This window comes from Adiantum capillus-veneris, chromosome 21, assembly GCF_014529385.1.
Source record: "Adiantum capillus-veneris isolate H3 chromosome 21, ASM1452938v2, whole genome shotgun sequence".
In the NCBI taxonomy this organism is placed as follows: Eukaryota; Viridiplantae; Streptophyta; class Polypodiopsida; order Polypodiales; family Pteridaceae; genus Adiantum; species Adiantum capillus-veneris.
In genome coordinates, this window is record NC_140951.1 from 144,862,064 (window position 1) to 144,871,958 (window position 9,895).

A 9,895-nucleotide genomic window follows, 5' to 3' on the forward strand; every position below is an offset into this window, starting at 1 on the left:
AAAATATTAAAAAGAAATAAAAGAACATCCTCTACTTCTAGAAGGAAAGAAATCCCCCTTTTTCATCCATAATCCACAACCTAGTATAAAGTGGAACTGAATCATCAACCTGCCACCCATCAGATGGATAGCTCCGTTGACTATTCCAAGGAAGACATGCATTTGCAAAAGGCACAACAAATCTACCAATCCATCTACTTGAAAAAAAAACATAGCCATAGAAACGTGCTCCACCAAAATTGTTGAAGAAGATCTATTGACATCCAAACAATTCTCCCTGAAGAAGAAGGCTAGAGAAGAAATGGTTCCCCTTTTGGATCCAAAATCCACATGCATAATCACCTTGTGAGAAGAGAAGACCACATAATTCCATTTGGGAAAGCTGAAATAATCTAGCAAGACATGACATCATAACTCCATCTTGGAAAACCAACACAATCCAGCAATGCTCCACATCCTAAACCTCCAATGGGTTCCCCTTGGTGAAGAGAGGTTGGGGTAATCAAGTATAAAAGACAGAGAAGTGGTAGATGAGGGTCCATAGCCTCCACATATCCAAATCAGCCCAAAAATGGAGAAAGACTAGGAAAAGGCAACAAGCTCCTTCTGTCTCAATCAAGTCATGGGCAACAAGCTCCTTTTCCTAGTTAACTTAGGACAACATTCTTATTATTTTTCCTTATATTGAGTCATGGGCCAGGCTTGTCGGTATCATAGATGCAGTGATTGAGTGATCACCGATGAGAGGCACACCATAAACCTCACCAAATTAGGTTTATATTTTTTGACCAGCCAAGTGGAGACACCCATGTGTGAAAGGGACGTACCTATAGATAAGCTATTGTAAACCTAAAACTCTCTCATTCTCATATGTGCAATACACAGATTGCTCTTGGTCCATCTCCTTCTTCATCATGTGCTCATGGCTGAGAGAGAGTGTGAGTGCATGAGAGAGAGAGAGAGAGAGAGAGAGATTCCATTAGCGTCCTCGGAGGTCAGATATGACGTATGGGACCAAAAAACATACATGGTCTAACCTCTTACTAGAGGATTACATGAAAAATCATGACTAATGCGGAGACAACAAAATTGTGACGGATGTCACTTATGAGGGGAAGAAGGGGAAGGTGGCTTGGAAGTTTTTGGAGTCCAAAATTCCTCGATGATGGCTTTACCGCCTTGGTAGATAGCCCATTTATCTTCTTCTCATGCTTCTCAAAATTTTTGGAGCTCTTGTTTCTTGACTTTGAGTTGGGCCGGGGTCTGGATCGGGGTCAAGGCCTCGCTTATCCATACTTTGGTGCCCTTGAGAAGTCGTGCTTGTCGTGGAAGTGCGATGCGTGCCTCTTTAGTCTTGAAGACCAAAATGCCGTGATTGGTGCGGTTGTCGTGGTGAACCTTTTTTATTGTGTTGGGATCAAACTCGGTTGGGTGGATGGCTTGGTTGAGCTTCACTAGTGTTGAGCTGTTGAGATGCAGTCGTCGCTCTCTCCCCACCAAGTAGACGACAAGCCACCAATTTGAATAGATAGTTCTAGTCCTTCCCGTTGGTGACGTCCTTGCATGCACTCTTCTACTTTAGAAGACATCGCAATGGTTGCTTTTTGAACTTGGGTGGCAAGGTTGGCCATGTTTGTGGTGAGGGTGTGCTCAATCTCCTTTGCTTTGGCAAGAAGGTGCTCACTATCATCTTGTTTTTGAGACTCCAAGGAGGAGAGTCGTGTCTCAAGGACTACAAGACGCACCTTGAGTTCTATGTTTTCATCCTTGAGCTCTCAAATTGGGAGTGGAGTCGATCCATGAGATCCACCCGTGGGGTGGGCACAAAAAGACACGTCTGCCTGATCGAGGAGAGAGAACCTCCACGTTTCATTGTAGCGGAGTTTTTCACTTGAGGTTCTGCCTTCCCCATGGGAAGGGGTTCTTGTGTATTTTGAAGGAGGCGGGGACGCAGACCGGCCTGCTGCTGCAGATGTGCAGATCTGCTACAAAACGCATGCAGATCCACAAAGGCGGGGATGTGCAGACCTGCTGCAAAATGCACGATGGTGGATGCGCAGACCTGCTATTTGCAGATGTAGGCGAGAATGCTCAGATCAACAGGGTTCGGGGTTTGCTTGGCAGATAGAGGCGGGGGCAGAACTGTGGGTGTGAGGGGCTCTCCCGCAGGACCACCCTTGCCCTAGGGAGGCCGACAAGGGGAAGGAAGAGGCGGGTCTCTGTTGAGAGAGAGAGAGAGAGAGAGAGAGAGAGAGAGAGAGAGAGAGAGAGAGAGAGAGAGAGAGAGAGAGAGAGAGAGAGAGAGAGAGAGAGAGAGAGAGAGGGGGGCAATCGTGGGGCGGTTGAGAAGGCAAAGCACACCTTCTTCTTCTTCATGGCATGAGGATCATGCGGCAGCAACATAGGGTGGTGAGTGACACACCATTGCTATCTGTCTGAGCTTACGGGCACCATGGTTGTGTACTTGCAACCTTTTGGTACTGTTGCCAAGGAACTACCAAGTGTCAAGCTCCAGGTTTCGCCTATTTTTGCTATTTGAGTTTCACTCAAGAATGGAAGGAAGGTGTGTGTGTGTGTGTGTGTGCTAGAAAGTGTTAGTATGTTGTTTATGTATGCAAATCTATATGTCTAGTTGTAGGTTACTATCGGCTATTCTGTTTCTTGTTATGCTTTTTGGTTTGTTCTATTTTGTTTGTGTACACATGCACAGTCATCCATAATTATTTTTTTTAAATCTAAAAAAGAAAAATCTTTATTTATATTAAAAACATGCAAACACAAACCAAAGGGGAAGAGGAATTGTTTTTGTTTTTGGAAAAAAATTGTGAAAAAAAAACCCACGTCCTCGTCCTCAAGCTCGAGCATGATATTGGTTTTGGTCTTTTGATAGTAGTTATGCTTGAGGCTATATATATACCTTACTCCTCCAAGGGGTGAATGAGACATGTGGGATGAAGGCTCCACCTTTCCCTCCACAAGCCTCCCTTAAACTTTTGCTTCCACCCACTTGCCTAAGTAGAAACTTCTTGTTTTGAGGGTCATGAGTATCTAGGTTTGTCAAAAGCTATGCTATAAAGTATGCCAAGCTATATATCACTACAACAAAAAAAGGTGTTATCGACGCAGATATCGACGCAGCCCGTCGCTATGCGTGTCGCTGTGAAACTAGTCGCTATTTGCGACGCAGGTATAGACGCGTATAGAGACGCAGATTGCCACGCATATAGCGACGCAGATTGCCACGCACATAGCGACGACCATAGCAGAAAAAAAATTTCTTGGGCAGAGGGCAGGTAGCCTGACCTGTGCCCAGTTAAAAGATGTAAACAGCCACAGCCAGACTTCCTACCCTCTGCCCAAGAAAGCGAGCAGCACCAAAATATCAACCATGCTCCCGCGCGCAGAAATTTCGGCAAAGTTCCCTTTGTTTTTACATAAACTTTTTAAAAAAAAACCATATCATGTATGCGCCTCCTACATGCTATCCATGTAGGATCTCACATGAGATTTAAGGCCAATGAAAGACAACCGTACCAACTAAAAAGCATAACCATAACGAACCATAACCATAACTTAAAAGCATAACCATAACTTAAAACCATAACCGGCTATAACCACTTTGATCAAAATCATAATGCAGATAACCATAACCATAAACAAAATTAACAATAACCATAAGCATAACCAGAAAGAGAAACAATAACTGTCTATACAATGACAATGACAATAATCATAACCATAAGGGAAACAATAACTGTCTGAACACTAACTGTTTGTACAAAAAAGAGACACAGAAGTGTGTGTGTGTCTCACAAAGCATATATATGAAATCTGGTCCACTAATGACTACGCGTCGCAACCTGCACATAGGAAAACTCACAAAATTAGTATTGATATTACTTTACATATACTGACTTAATTAAATCAACTCACACATATTAACGTCTCACCTCAAGCGATCAGCGAGACTGTAAGGCCTCCCAGTCTACAGGCTCTTCTGAAGCTTCAAGATCATTCAGTACTTCATAGATACCTCTGCGATATCCATCTGACTCCTCCTCGCGTGTCGGAGCTTGATGCATCGCAAGATTCTGCGTTTATACAAAAATCAAAGTAATAAGAATACATGATTCATCGCGTTTTAAAAACCGCCATAGTTAAGATTGGATTAGAAACTCACAAACTCATAGCGAAAGGTGTCGAAGCCTCCGTTGCCAAGATGAGATGTCCCCCTAGTCATCTGTCGTACCTACGCGGCCTCACGCTGCTATCTGAACCGCATGGCCGCTGTCTGATCATCCTCCTTGATCTGCAGCCACGTCTCGTGTGGGATGCCCGAAGGCTTCGACGAGCCGTTCCTGAAAGCCTTCCGAGCTGCATCTTGTCGATGTTTCAGGGTGTCCCGTGCAACACCCTTGATCCACCGCGCCGGAACAACGGAAGAACTCGGAGCAGGCTGGTACTCTCTCAGGATGGTCTCCACTATGTAAGTGACTTTTGTCTTTTCTTGTTGATCCCAAGACGTCAGAATGCTGGTCGAAAATTGCAGCTCCACGAGTTGGTGAATCCGCTGTCGCATCTCAATCCCGACTCTATCCATGTCAACAAAACCATCTCCCCGTACAATATAGAGCTTGGAGGCACTAGGATCGTGTGCCCCCCAAGGTGTCCGAGGTGTGCCAAGAGGTGTGTCGAGAGGTGTGCCTAGGTAGGACGGGGGTAGTGAGCGAGGAGGGGTCGAAGCATCTGTGGACCCTCCACAGCAACCACCACCTCCACCTGACGATCGTCGAGATCGGCGAGTGTGCCTGTGCTGCGGAGATGAGGACGTACCCACCTCTGCCCCACCCCTAGGTGTCGAAGCGACCGTGATGGGAGAAGAAGGCGTCGTACCCATAGGCGTCCTGAACCCCGTAGGCGTCCCCCCCTAGGCGTCGGACCCTCGGGTGTGAAGCCCGGAGGCGTAGTACCCATGCCTCTTGCTACCCAGTACTCAGAAGCCTCTGCCATCTGAGCAGGCGTCATCCGTGTAACGAGGCCCATGAGTGCATCTGCACTCATGGAAGCGGGATCTGGAATCTCGTTTGCCATACTAAAGTCCTGCACAAAGAAAGTAAAATAAAGCGTCAGAACACAGTTGTTTAAATTAACTTTAAGCTTAATTTTAAATCAAAGTCTTCACACAAACACTTACAGGCCTAGGCCTTGACGAGTGAGGCATCATCGATAAGATCTTGCACCGTATCATCGTCTATCTCCAATTGCAAACATAACTCTGCCCCAACTCATTCTGGCAGATTGTCTTCATCCATTGCATCTTCATCTACAAGTGTCAATTCTGGCTCGTCTGCGTCATCCCTCGTATATCTATCAGCTTCCTCTGCCATACCTTCGTCCATCTCATCTAATGTCATAGTAGTATGGACGTCGTCTGATTGACTTTCCTCCAGGAGATCTTGCCCTTCAAATACTTGTTTATTTCTTGGAGCAACCTGAACCACAAACCACCATTGTCGCTCTCGAGGGTCCGGTACAAAGACCACTTGCTCGCAGTGTTCGGGGAGAGCAAATGTGTCGCTCGCATTTGTCCAAATCTTTGTAGAATCTATTTGCACAAGTTTGTTTCCATCTCTGCGTACCATTGCATTGCGACCAGAAGTAATCACCTTGAACCACTTCACATCCAACAAAAACATCTCAAACCGCATGAAGCTTACTTTCAGGATATCTGACACCACACCACAGTAATCCAGGTTGCTAGTGCTCTCATTCGTGTCTCTAGCATTGGCCCTGCTCTTTTGCATGAAACTAACCATTACCCCACTGTCAAATGTGTTTCTTCTGCTGTCAATTTGTTGTGTTCTGAAATGCTTTCCATGCGACCACAGTGCCATGTATGTATGATACTTCCAGTCACATCCAATAGCCAGCTCTTCCTCTTCTAGAGATATGGGTTCTTCGATCTGTCGAGTTGCTCTCACTGTCTTGTCCAACCATGCCATTGTAGGGAATTCAAGTAGAGGAGCGAGATAGTCTAGCAAGGATAAGCCTCTAGTCATTCAACTTTGCCTGAAATCCTATAGCTCTAGATTGCGTCTCTCTTTCTCTTCTTCGTACCTTTCAAGCCATTTTTGCATCGACGCTAAATTTAGTATACAAAACTTCATGATCTTTTCTTGCATGGCCAGGTTCATTTTTTTCGGCACCCCTTGCCCTTGTGGCTCCTCTCACACCAGTCTTGCATCCTCCTCATCGCTCCACAGTCAGAAACGGATAGAAATTCGATCATCAATACAAGAGACTCTTGCACCAGCCATCCTTCTGCCATGCTCCCCTCTGGACGCACTTTTTGGCGAACAAAACCCTTAAGTGTTTTCATGAACCGCTCTAGAAAGAACATCCAACGGTTTTGGACTATACCTGCCACTGCAACCTCATCTACTACATGGACGAGCAAGTGCATTTGGATAGTTAGGCAGCTCGTGGTTAGATACTTCTCAATCATGCAAACTGCCTTAATGGAGTTAGCCCTTGCGACTACAATAGATTCCTCCCATATCTCCTTGGAAGAGATCCACCGCACTAGCTCTGAAATCTTGTATATGCAGGTCGCACTTCCTCCGTTAAACACCCCTTGATCGCAATTGGAAGAATGAATTGCAAGAACTTATGCCAGTCGTGCGATTTCAACCCTGACAGTTGATCGTCACGGGTGAATTCTGTCTTGAGACATCGCATATATCCTGTTGGCATCCTGAACTCTGAAATCACCCTTTTCACTTGTCGCTCTTCGTTTTTTAGCAATACCCATGGCGCTCTTGGAAGTTTTGTTTAACCAGCTGCATTGGTGAAAGGCCACAGCTCTGGCATCTTTCCAACCAACTGCAAATCAACTCGTGAAGCTCGATTGTCTTTAATTCCCATGATTATCTTCCAGAGGAGCTCTCCCACATTCTTGAATATATGCATTGGATCCAACAAATGGTTAATTAGTAGATCACCCCAGTACGGCAACGTATGGAGAATGGACAAACGATTCATTCCTGGAACAGGTTGCCCCTCATGTTGCTCCCATCGGCGATGCCACTCTTGTACATGCATAGGACGACATTCGACGCGACCAACCTGGCCTTCGCGCAAGTGATGGCCATCTGGAAGATAACGGTGGTGGCCTTGATAAATTGTCTTTCGAAGAGAGGTAGAATAGCGCACATCCAAAGACTGCCCGCAAATTGGACATGCATTGTATCCCGAAGTTGTTAGTCCTGCATATATGAAAGCATGAATCAGGCCAAGGCAAAGGGCTTGCGAATAGCGAGAATTTTGTAAATCAATAACCATTACCAGAAGCTTCTCCGTATCCTGGCCAATCATGCATAGTCCACATAAGAAGTCCATGGATCCTTGCATGCTGTTGTCCTACTAGTTCAACCGCATCTGCTATGTAGATCCCATGCTATAACTCCTGGAGCTCGTCAACTAGTGGAGCTAGATAAACATCCATGTTTTTTGCCTTGAACTTACCAGGTACAATCAAGCTTAAAATCAAATGACCCTTCTTGATAGCAAGCCACGGCGGGAGGTTGTAATTGATAAGGCACACAGGCCAAGTGCTCCATGACGAGCTTCTCAAGCCAAATGGATTGACTCCATCCATTGCCATGCCCAAATGCAAATTGCGTGGTTCACTCTTAAAATGTGGCCAGGTATCTTCAATGTGCCTCCAAGCCTTCGAATCAGCGGGCACCCTAAATGTTGCGTCAGTGGATCTATTCGTAGAATGCCACCGCATCAACTTTGCAATGGAACCACAACGAAACATGTTTTTTATCCTATGAATAATAGGAAAATGCCGCAATGCTTTAGCTGGCACTGTCTTGCCAACTGAATCTTGTTTGTAGCACATTGCTCCGCACTTAGGACACGACAGACAATCTGCGAATTCATTGCGAAAAAGAATGCAATCATTTGGACATGCATGAATCTTGTTGTAGTCCAAGCCAACTGAGGTCAGAAGTTGCTTTGCGTCTGGCCTGGAGGGGGGCATTTCATTGCCAGTCGGGAGAAGTTTCTCCCGCAATAACCTGTTTAAGCCACATTAAATTAAAAAGCTCTCCGAGCACATCACCGTTGCAATCGGAAAATCTCTTTTGTAAATTACGTACCTAAACAAAGCAGTGACGCTTGCATCTGACCACCCGTACACTGACTGAAGATTCAAAAACGCCAGACAAGTACGAAGCACAGATATTTTGGCGCCTTCATAGATTGGTTGACATGCCAACTTCCTCAACATGTCTTCAGGAGATAGGCGCACGGCTTCTGGTGCAGCTTCGTTCGCATTCTCCTCGCTTTTCTGGAAGAAGGCATCCAGCATCTCCTCCATGCCGTCGTCTTCTGTCTGTAAGCCCTTTTCTGCTTCCATCCGTGGCTCTATATTGGTCGGACCTTCACGCATAATCTTTTTTCTCTCTCTCTCAGATGTAGGTGCTATGTCGCGGAAATCAATGCCCATTCCGTAGGAGTCGTATCACAGATTCTGTACAGTTTCTCTAGCAAACTCTCCGTACTTGTGCACATGCTCATTACATATCCTACGCTTGCGCAGGATTTGATACTTGCAGAGCGTGCACGAGCATGCAATCTTTTCCTCCATGTTAGTTGATGACGTTGCCATCTACAATGATTATGAATGTTGTTTTAATATATATATATATATATATATATATATATATACTCCTCACAATGTAAACTACCTCGCATTCTCTAGTCTTGCCCAATCTCCGTACACCTCGGTCCAGAGGTGTACGGAGATCAGGATCACCGGGTCAAAATCTCGTCTTTATTGGTCAAATCCTATATGGGTAGACACATACGTGCACTCCCAGGTGTACATGGCAATGCATGTAGCAGGCAAAACCCCTTTGCCTCTTTTAGTTCCATAGTTTCTTCTCTGTCTACGTACCCTATCTCTCGTTCTTTCTCTCTCGATCTCGCTCTCGCTATCTCTCTTTCTCTCTCTCTCTCGATCTCGCTCTCGCTATCTCTCTTTGTCTATTTTCCTATCTCTCTCTATTTCTCTATTTTCCTATTTCTCTGCCATAACTCCTGGAGCTCCACTTCCCTATCTCTCTCTCTCTCTCTCTCTCTCTCTATATATATATATATATATATATATATATATATATAACTCTCTTTCTCTATCTCTCTCTCTCTCTCTCTCTCTCTCTCTCTCTCTCTCTCTCTCTCTCTCTCTCTCTCTCTCTCTCTCTACTTACCTCTCTCTCTCTCTCTCTATCGCTCTCTACTTCCCTATCTCTCTAATGATCGAACGAGCGACTGATCTAGGGAGATCTAGACGCCCACGACTGCGGAGGACTACACAACATCGACAAAGGCTGCATCAGAGGATCTAGCTAGGTCACTTTGGCTCGACATGCACAATGCCCGGTCAGAGTACTGACCATGGAGGAGATCTACCTATCCCAACTAGCTTGTTTAGCCATTTAGTCCACACCCAGCAGTTTAGGATTCCATAATATTTTATTTTGTCATCTTCTTATATACTCTGACTTTGTATCAGATCCATCACATTGTAACTTTCTTGTCTCATGTCTCATAGGTCACTTTGGCCTTTTGAAGACGTTAATATAACATTTCATTTCATTTCTCTCTTTAATTTTTTTTTCTTTAATTTTAATTTCCTAAGCATACATTAATTCTCTCTCTCTCTCTCTCTCTCTCTCTCTCTCTCTCTCTATCTTTGATTACCTACACACACACACACATTTCTCTCTCTCTCTCTCTCTCTCTCTCTCTCTCTCTCTCTCTCTCTCTCTCTTTCCTACACACACACACACCACTCTCTCTCTCTCTCTCTCTCTCTCTCTCTCTC

General features: G+C 45.1%; 1 pseudogene; it reads right to left on the bottom strand.

The window, feature by feature from the left end:
* Window positions 1–1,043: 1,043 nt before the first annotated feature.
* On the bottom strand, window positions 1,044–1,912 carry LOC147431892 (uncharacterized; annotated as a pseudogene).
* Window positions 1,913–9,895: the final 7,983 nt, after the last annotated feature.